Genomic DNA, 10,000 nt, shown 5'->3' with positions numbered 1-10,000 from the left:
GTCGGTGGCGGGGGTCGGTTGGATCTCTAATGCGATTTATAAATTAGGAAAATAATTTAATGTCCGGAACAGGTTTTTGGCTACGTGACAAATTTCACTGTTATTATTAGCGGTAATCATTGATAAATTACTTTTAGCATTACTTGTTAATACTGATATTAGCTGTAATATCAGTAATCATATTATCAATCCTGGGAATATTTTTTTAAGTATCTCCATCATTAACAATGATCATTGTACGCCTCCGTGGTCTAGTGGTCAGCGTGCCTTGCTACTGCTCGCCGGGCCCGGGTTCGAATGCCGCCACGGGCAATCGGCGTGCAGCTCACCCAGCTGTTCATCTTCTCATACGTGCTGGTCGATAAATGGGTACCTGGGGAAACCTGGGGAAGGAAAACTGTGGTAACCCGGATGTCACACTGGCCCTGTGTCCCGGAGTGACGGGCTCCCTCTCAGCAAAGGCTCAAGGGCCAATGTGACGGAGATGAGCACCGAGGTCATGCGCAGCTATACCGCATGCCCCCAACTTTACTATAACTTTATCAACACACACACACACACACACACACACACACACACACACACACACACACACACACACACACACACACACACACACACACACACACACACACACACACACAATAACACACACACACACACACACACACACACATAATAATAATAATAACAATAATAATAATAATAATAATAATAATTATTATTATTATTATTATTATTATTATTATTATCATTATTATTATTATTATTGTTATTATTATTATTATTATCATCATTATTAACATTATTATTATTGCTATTTTAATTATCATTATCGTAATCTTTATTGTTATTATTATGACTATTATCACTATTATTGTTATTATCATTATTAGTATTACAATTATTATTTTTAATTATTTTTATTATAATTATTATTATTATTATTATTATTATTATTATTATTATTATTATTAGCATAATTTTCTTATACTACAATAATCATTGTTATTAAAAATACTATTTCATTGGTATAATTATTATTATTATTGTTCTTATAATTATAATTATTATTTTTATTATTAGTTATTATTATTATTATTATTATTATTATTATTATTATTATTATTATTATTATTATTATTATTTGTATTATTATTATTATTATGATGATGATGATGACCGTTATTACTATTATTATTATTATTATTATTATTATTATTATTATTATTGTAATTATCAAAATTATAATCATTATTACCATGCTCGTTATTGTTATTCATATTATATCGGCTAACTATAGTTATTACCGGAACGAAAAGACACTGTAAGAAAACTAACCTTGCAAAACAATTCCTAGGAACGCACAACCCCGCCTATCCAAAAAGGATAGAAAACAAAAATCCAATAGAGATAATTAAACAAAAAAGGGCACACAAGCACATTAGTGAAGTAAAGGAACAAAACACATTTAAATCCCTCGAAAAGCAAAATATCTCTACGAAAAAAGGTAAAAAATAAAAGAGGAAAAGTTAAATACAACACGCAAAACATAAGTATTAAAACACTGGACGGGCTTAAAAAAACTCACCGAAATTATACGAAAAAAGAATAACAAATTTTAAAAGAGAGAGAGAGAGAGAGAGAGAGAGAGAGAGAGAGAGAGAGAGAGAGAGAGAGAGAGAGAGAGAGAGAGAGAGAGAGAGAGAGAGAGAGAGAGAGAGAGAAAAGCAAGCAACCAGTCTTTTACCTCCACCAACACTACCACTATCACCACCACCACCACTTCCACCACCACCACCACCACCACCAGCACTGACGTCAGAATCTGTATAATTGGAACACGTAGATACCTGATCCCACTGAGCCTTGCCCCTATTGCTGTTTGTCTTTTTTCCACACACACACACACACACACACACACACACACACACAATTTCTACACAAAGTACAGCAAAAATAAATAAAAAGTAATAACACTATCGGTTCATCATTCTCGCGTGTGTTATAACAAGAAAAACATGACAGAGTGTAAAATATGCCGGCAGGAGAGTAAAATTATAATACACATATATACACAAAGGCTCGGAGGGGTGCAGCACGAGAGCGCGAAATAAATGAAAAGGGAACGAGAGAGAAAAAGTTATTGGTGTAAATATTTTTCTTTGCTCTTCTTATTTTATGCAGAGGATGAATGTTGATAATAAACGTGGCAAGGATTATGACGTGTTTTAATAAAGAGGAGGGGGATACTATCTCTATTATTATTATTATTATTATCATCATCATTATCATTATTACTATTACCTTTGTCATTATAAATATATTCATTATCATCACAACGCCCTCCCTTCGTCTTCCCGGCACATGTCACATCCAGTGTGTGTGTGTGTGTGTGTGTGTGTGTGTGTGTACTGGAGTGTGGGTGGGTTGCGAAATGAGGGCAGACTGTGCCTCTCGCGACACCAAGGCGACAGCCACAGCCGAGCACACACACACACACACACACACACACACACACACTACAACAAATACTACTATTGCTAAATCGAAAAATCATATCACTCAACTCACTTGTCGGAAGAGAGAGAGAGAGAGAGAGAGAGAGAGAGAGAGAGAGAGAGAGAGAGAGAGAGAGAGAGAGAGAGAGAGAGAGAGAGAAGACGTAAATAACTTGTTCTTACCTTGATGGACACAATGCGAATGGTGATGGAAGCTGGAGAGACACTTCCACGACGAGGACGACGAGGAAGAGGAGTATGACGACGAGAAGGAGGACGACGACGAAGAGGAGGACGAGGAAGAGGACGAGAAGAACGAGGACGGAGACGAGGAGGAAGAGAAAGAGGGAAGGAGCACGAGGGGCATTTGTACCGGGGCTTGCAATCCCTGAGGAGGCGTAGTAGAGGTGGTGGTGGTGGTGGTGATAGCAGAGATGGCGATGATGATGTCAGTGATTGTGTTGATGGTGGTGATTGTGGTCATGGTAGCGATTGGAGTGGTGGGGGGTGACGGTGATGGCGAGTGTGGTGGTGGCAGCTTAATAGATGGTTTCGGTGGTGGTGGTAGAGTTGTGGTAGTGTTTTTGTTGTTGGTGGTGGTGGTAGTAGGGGTAAAAGTGATGGCTTTGTGGTGGTTGCAAAGGCAGTGCTGGTAGACGTAGTGGTGATAATAGTAATGGTGGTGGTAGAGGTATTGATGGCAGTGTTTATGATAGTGATGGTGGTGGTGAGGGTAGGATTGATGTTTGTGCTGGTGGTGGTGGCGAATTTGATGGTGGCGATGGCGGTAGCAGAAGGGTTGGTGGCAGCCGGGGTGGTGGCCAGGATTAAGAGAGGGACCCTGGTGGTGGCGGTGGCTCCTCTCCACACACACACACACACACACACACACCGCGGGGCCACCTGTTACTCCTCAGTTGGCCTGGCCCGCTGCCCCGCCCTGTTCGCCGCACGTACACACACACACACACACACACACACACACACACACACACACACACACACACACACACACGGGCAACCCTACACGTCCACCCTTCGCCTTAACCACAAGTAAGGATATGGTGAGGAGAGGAAGGAGGGCGAGGGTGATTAGGAAGGAGATAATAGGAGCATGAAAACCAGAAGACGAGGAGGAGTGACAGATCGGCGGCGCACACTCATTCACACACACAGGCCACGTCCAGCGGAAACCGACACACGCGCATGTATGTAAGTAAACCAACCATCACCCAAGCACCGAGCGGGTAACGCCGTGTTGCTCCCAGGGAGGCTGGGCCCTGACTGACTGGCTGGCGGACTTGCGGACTGGCGGGCTATGATGACGACGGGCTGGCGGGCTGCTGGGAGGTGCGCGACCATCCTATAACTCCCCCCCACCCCGCGTTACCTCTCCACCCTTCCCCTTCTTTACCCCCCCCCCTCCCTGCTAGTTACCTTTCCATCTTTCCTCCATTTCTTTTTCCCTCCTTCAAGCTCCACTATAAGAAAACCTTTACTACATACAATACCCTCCTGCAATCCTATCTTCCCCCATTGTTACCTCTCCACCTTACCACCACTTCTTTTTCCCTCCTCCATGCTTCCATCATAATAATCCTTCGCTACATACAATACAATCCTACTACAATCCTACCTTTTCACCACTTCGCTGTCCCTCCCTCGTAACTACACAATAAAACTCACTCATCACTCTTTCACGGTCTTCTTACATATTCTACATACATATAATATAATACAGTACAATCCTAACTCATAATCCTACTTAAATCCTACCTTCCGTTCCCTTCCCTTGTTGAATCTCCATATTTTCATCCTCTATGCACTATCCTTCCATCACTGCTCCATTATTAATTCCTACATTACTTCTTCACTTCTTCACAATCTTATACGTAACATATCCACCCCCCTTCTTACCTCTAACCCGTTCCACTGCTTCCCTATCCACTTCTCATTACTTCCACTATCAAACTCTTCCACTATTCATTATTCATCCACTACATCTTCCTTTCCACCTTCTTCATCTTGTTCCACTTTGCCACTACTAACTCCTCCCTCAAATTTATTTCACCCTCATCCACATCTTCCACCACTCTTCCACTAACATTTCTAATCAGTCTATCTCCTCCACCACTACTCTCACATCACTTCACCCACCTTTTCTCGTCCACTTTTCCACCCCTCCGTTTCTTCTCCCTCACTCCCTTATCATTCCATTAATCCATCTCCCTCTTCCACCACGCCACCGTTTCTCCACAGGCTCCTCCCCACCCCTCTCACTCAACCAACTAACTTCATTCCTCACTCCACCATCGTTCCTCCACTTTCAACCACTCCACCTCAACTCACTCCTCCTCCAAGCTCTTCCTGGCATCCTTACTCTGACCTCCCTCACTCCACTCCTCTCCACCTACTTACCCCCCCCCCTTGTCCCTCCACCTCACATACGTCACACTCATAACCATTGGAACGTTCACGTTATTTAGGCGAGAATTCCCTATATTTCTTCATTTTGCAGATAAGTATGCATTTGATGGTTGTAAAATGTTTCCCCTCGGCTGGCAAACAAGGCTTTCAAAAGAGAGGAAAGAGGAAAGTGGGGAGGATTACAAAGGAAGGGGAGAAGGAGTATTAGGCTTACCTGGGGATTAAGGAGAAGGGGATGAGAAGCAACACGTAAAAAGGAAAATAAAATGAGGGGTTGATGGAAATGTATGAAGGTAAGGAATGAGTAAATTAGGAACAAAGAACAATACATTAAAGGAGGAAAGGAGGGGAAAGGAGAAAGGTATTGAGGATAAAGGAAAGAATGGAAGGGAAAGGAAAATATAAGATAAAGGGATCGGAAGAGAAAGGAAAAGACGAAACGGGAAGGGAGAGAAAGGAAGAGATAGGAAGAGAAGGCAAGATAAGGGACGGGGTGGGAAAGGAAGGGGAGAGATGGCAAAGGAAGGGAAGAGGAATTAAGGGAAGGGAAGGGGAATTAAAAAAAGGAAAGGAACGAAGGAAAGGGAACGGAACAGAACGGAACGGACTGGAAGAGATGGGAGGAAGGTAGGGAAAGGAGAGAAATAAGAGATGGGAAGGGAAGGCAAGCGAAGGGACGGGGTGGGAAGGGAAGGGAAGGGAAGGGAAGAGGAATTAAGGGAAGGGAAGAGGAATTAAGGGAAGGGAAGAGGAATTAAGGGAAGGGAAGAGGAATTAAGGGAAGGGAAGGGGAATTAAGGAAAGGGAAGGGAACGGAAGGGAAGGGAACGGAACAGAACGGAACGGATTGGAAGAGATGGGAGGAGGGTAGGGAAGGGAAAGAAACCCAACAGAGAGACAGTGTGAAAAAGAAAATATACCAGATATAAGGCTTCATTAATTACCAGAAAAAAATCCATTAATATAATCTTCAGCAATTACCATTCCACTTCAGAACAAAGACCTTTCTCACGGTTCACCAGATCTATCTAATTAATGATATTGTACTCCATCCGGTTCCGCCACATGCTCACATTCCACCTCTCCACCTGGTCTGAACTGACGTCTACAATATCGGGGTTGCCATGGTTACTCTTGTTATGTTATTTATTCTACGCATATGAATTGATAAAGTTCATTTCTTATTTCTACTCGTCATTTCAATAATCATTAACCACTGTCTATTCCCGAAGCCGTAATGCTCGCTTCCTGTCTCGCCAAGTTACACACACCATTTTTCTCTTCGTTTCTCTTTGTGCGCTTCGTGACGTCCTAAATCTTTAGTTAACTGCAGAGTCTTTGAGCTGAATGTTTGGACTGGTGCAGTGCAATGACTGTACGCCTCTCCCTTCAAAGAGTAGCACGTTAATACTCAGGATGTCACTGTTTTTATCAAAGGCGTTCCATCCTGTTCATATTCATATCTGACATTTTCACAGGCTGGCTTTGAACTAACTGTTTGTCTCGGATATGTTAATTCTCTCAAGTATTTCGTTTTCAAGCATTATTTCTTGTGCTGCCTACGATAAGTGAATATTTCTTGCTATTTTCTTATCATCAAGCTAAAAGGCACTTATAATAATAATAATAATAATAATAATAATAATAATAATAATAATAATAATAATAATAATAATAATAATAATAACAACAACAACAACAACAACCGTCTCCGCCAGTTCTTCTCCCCTGCACAGTTACTGTCCATATACAGGGGCCTTGTCCGCCCTCGTATGGAGTATGCATCTCATGTGTGGGGGGGCTCCACTCACACAGCTCTTCTGGACAGAGTGGAGGCTAAGGCTCTTCGTCTCATCAGCTCTCCTCCTCATACTGATAGTCTTCTACCTCTTAAATTCCGCCGCAATGTTGCCTCTCTTTCTATCGTCTATCGTTATTTCCACGTTGACTGCTCTTCTGAACTTGCTAACTGCATGCCTCCCCCCTTCCCGCGGCCCCGCTGCACTCGACTTTCTACTCATGCTCATCCCTATACTGTCCAAACCCCTCATGCAAGAGTTAACCAGTATCTTCACTCTTTCATCCCTCACGCTGGTAAACTCTGGAACAATCTTCCTTCATCTGTATTTCCTCCTGCCTACGACTTGAACTCTTTCAAGAGGAGGGTATCAGGACATCTCTCCTCCCGTATTTGATCTTGCTTTCGGCCACCTCTTTTGTTTCTTTTTTAGGAGCAGCGAGTAGCGGGCTTTTTTTTATTATTGTTTTCTTTTTTTGTGTGCCCTTGAGCTGCCTTCTTTGTTGTAAAAAAAAAAAAAATAGCAATCATCAGTCCATTACAGCACAAAGGCCTTTCAACACCTCCATGCACGCCTCCTCCACGCCTCGCCTCCTGAATGCCTGCGTGACTGATGGAGTTTTAACGGAGTCAAAAGCTTTCCCATAATCTATGAAAATCGTGCACAGAGGTTTGTTGCGCTCGGCTGTTTCATTGTTAGGTTGGTTGTTGGCGGGGATGTGTTCACTTGTCGACAACCCACTACGATCCCGTCTAGGCCTTACTCTTATATATCCGCGGATATTTATAAAATCTTCTTTTTTCTTCATTAAGTAACTGCCGCTGTTCACTGGTGTGGTGTCATTCCCTTTATTTCTAATGCTCTTTCCATCACAATGTTAGTGAATTAAAATCTAATTCACTAACGCTTTCCTCTCTCTTCTTAGGCTAACGCTTAAGCTTACTGTTACATCCGTCACTATGTCCGGACTTCCTGTGGAATATACATAGTCAATCTCACTCAATATCTCTCCGTTACGGCTTTTCCAGGTTTATTTCCAGCTCGCCCTTTACTTGAAAAATATGTTCATACCTTAAAGCCTGTTCATATCTGTTGAGCCAACAAACTGATTTACTCTTCAGTTTTTTGTACCTACTTAGCTGATCAAAGTCTCCATTAGCTATAAATTAGGTTTTATGTGTCGTCATTTACTTCCACATTCTCAGAGAACATTTCTACTCCATCGTCAATAAAGGCTGATGTTGGTGCAAGAGTCTGAAGTGTGTATCGTTGGTTCAGCTTGAAGACGATTTCCGCCATTCTTTAGTTGATGCAGAAGATATTCACGTTCCCTGCTAAATTTTTGGTCAATATGAATTAAACCCCACGCTCTTTTATATCTGCAAGCCCTTTGAAGCACAAGAAATATCCGTCAGGCAGTGTGTAGCAACAGGACACCTCTCCGTCCGAAAATGACTCCTCTTCTGTCCACTCTATTATCTTTTAGAGGAACACTACATGGCGCATTTATTTATATTTTTTTTTTCTTTTAGCTGCTACCTATGCAGTTAAAAAAAAAATATTTATCCCTCCCCCTTCCCCTTCCCCGCCCCTGCTAGCTCCGGGAAAAGAGTACGACGATGAAAACGAAATAAGAAAAGAAAATATTGACGACACTGATTTCACTTCGCTCCGGCTGACTTTGGCCAATTATTTTTACCCGTTTGTATCTGTCAACATCCGCCCCCTTCTCTCTCTCTCTCTCTCTAAACACACACACACACACACACACACACACACACACACACACACACACACAGCCATAATAGCTTAGAGGCAGTGTTAAGGGATTCAAACACAAACTAGTGCGCAAACGTAAAAGTGGCGAGATTGGAAAATATTAACTATAAGCCTCAATGCGATTTTTCTTTCGTGTCGCTGATACAACCAGTTTAGGCGCCAGATTAAAAGGGGAGAATGTGTGAGAGTTCGCTGCCAAATAAGAGAGAGAGAGAGAGAGAGAGAGAGAGAGAGAGAGAGAGAGAGAGAGAGAGAGAGAGAGAGAGAGAGAGAGAGAGAGAGAGAGAGAGAGAGAGATTAGGAACTAATCTCTCCAAATATAAGGGCGTTATCAATCTTACCAAAACTAAAGATTTATCCTTTTTTTTACAAATTTTAAGACGTTATCCTAATCTTTTCAAAACTAATGACGTAATACGAATCCAAAAAAAATGAAGACGCTATCCTAATTACTCCAAAAATGGAGTTTGAGAGAAACAGGAAAGCATTATGCACTAGAAATTATATCACTATCACAAACAGTTTCCACCTAACACTTTATTCACCATTAATTTATTGTTCCGGTTGATGCCCATCATTTTTTTGCGCACAAGATATACGAAGAGCAACAACCATTGCACTTTACAGCAGGGGTTCCCAACCCGGGGTAAATTACCCCAAGTGAGGTAATTTGGTCTTTTCTGTGGGGTAACGGGGTGAAAGAGAGCGGTCAAGAAAAAAAAGTAAAACCATGCCCATTGTGTTAGGTTATAGATTCAATATAGAATGATTAAGACAAGCTGAAGCTGTCCTTTTTAGTCAAAAGTTATTTGCTTTTCTGCAAAATATAAATAATACAAATGTATTGATAATGGTAAAAGTGTGGGTGATACCGTGAGGCGTGTTAGACGTGTGAGGGATCGTCCGCTGACTTGTCTCGTACATGTATTGGACAGGTCACAGCGAGTGGGATCCCCAGAGATGCGAGCTGCTGTCTGGTACTGTGCAACATACCAATAGCAGTCAGTGGTAGTGACGTTGAGGTTGTGTGTTCAACTTGGATGGGCAAGGTAAGTTTGGTCACTTTGTGGCGACTTTATTTTCTGAAATATTAAAAAAGTGAATGCTGTGTCGATTTGAGTAACATTATTAATACAAAATGCGCGGCATTACGGACAAAAATTGATAAATGGCCCAGAATCATGCTTAAAGGAAAAGTAGGATGCAATAGAACACTACCGGTATCCTCATGTGCAAAGTGGTGTTGTATGTAGTTGTGTATTACTACGCTACATATAGATGTGACATGTACGGTATGGTGCAACATAGCGTAGTGTGATTGAGTTTAATGTAGTGCAGTGAGGCTGTGTGTTGTGTGGTGTTGGTTGAGGTGTGGCTGGGTGTGATATGTAGTGGTGTGGCTGGGTGTGATATGTAGTGCGGTGTGGCTGGGTGTGATGTGTAGCATGGTGTGGATGGGTGTGATGTGGCGTAAGGCAAGTCTGGGCGTGATGT

At 42.0% G+C, this 10,000-nt stretch overlaps 1 long non-coding RNA gene across 1 annotated transcript in view; it reads right to left on the bottom strand.

The window, feature by feature from the left end:
* Positions 1 to 10,000, bottom strand: part of LOC127007251 (uncharacterized) — a 294,850-nt gene that overhangs the window by 153,845 nt on the left and 131,005 nt on the right. The window lies entirely within an intron of this gene.

This window comes from Eriocheir sinensis, chromosome 35 (genome assembly GCF_024679095.1).
Source record: "Eriocheir sinensis breed Jianghai 21 chromosome 35, ASM2467909v1, whole genome shotgun sequence".
NCBI classification, from domain to species: domain Eukaryota; kingdom Metazoa; phylum Arthropoda; class Malacostraca; order Decapoda; family Varunidae; genus Eriocheir; species Eriocheir sinensis.
The sequence above is the reverse complement of the archived record's forward strand: the minus strand, read 5'-3'. Positions and strand labels throughout refer to the sequence as shown.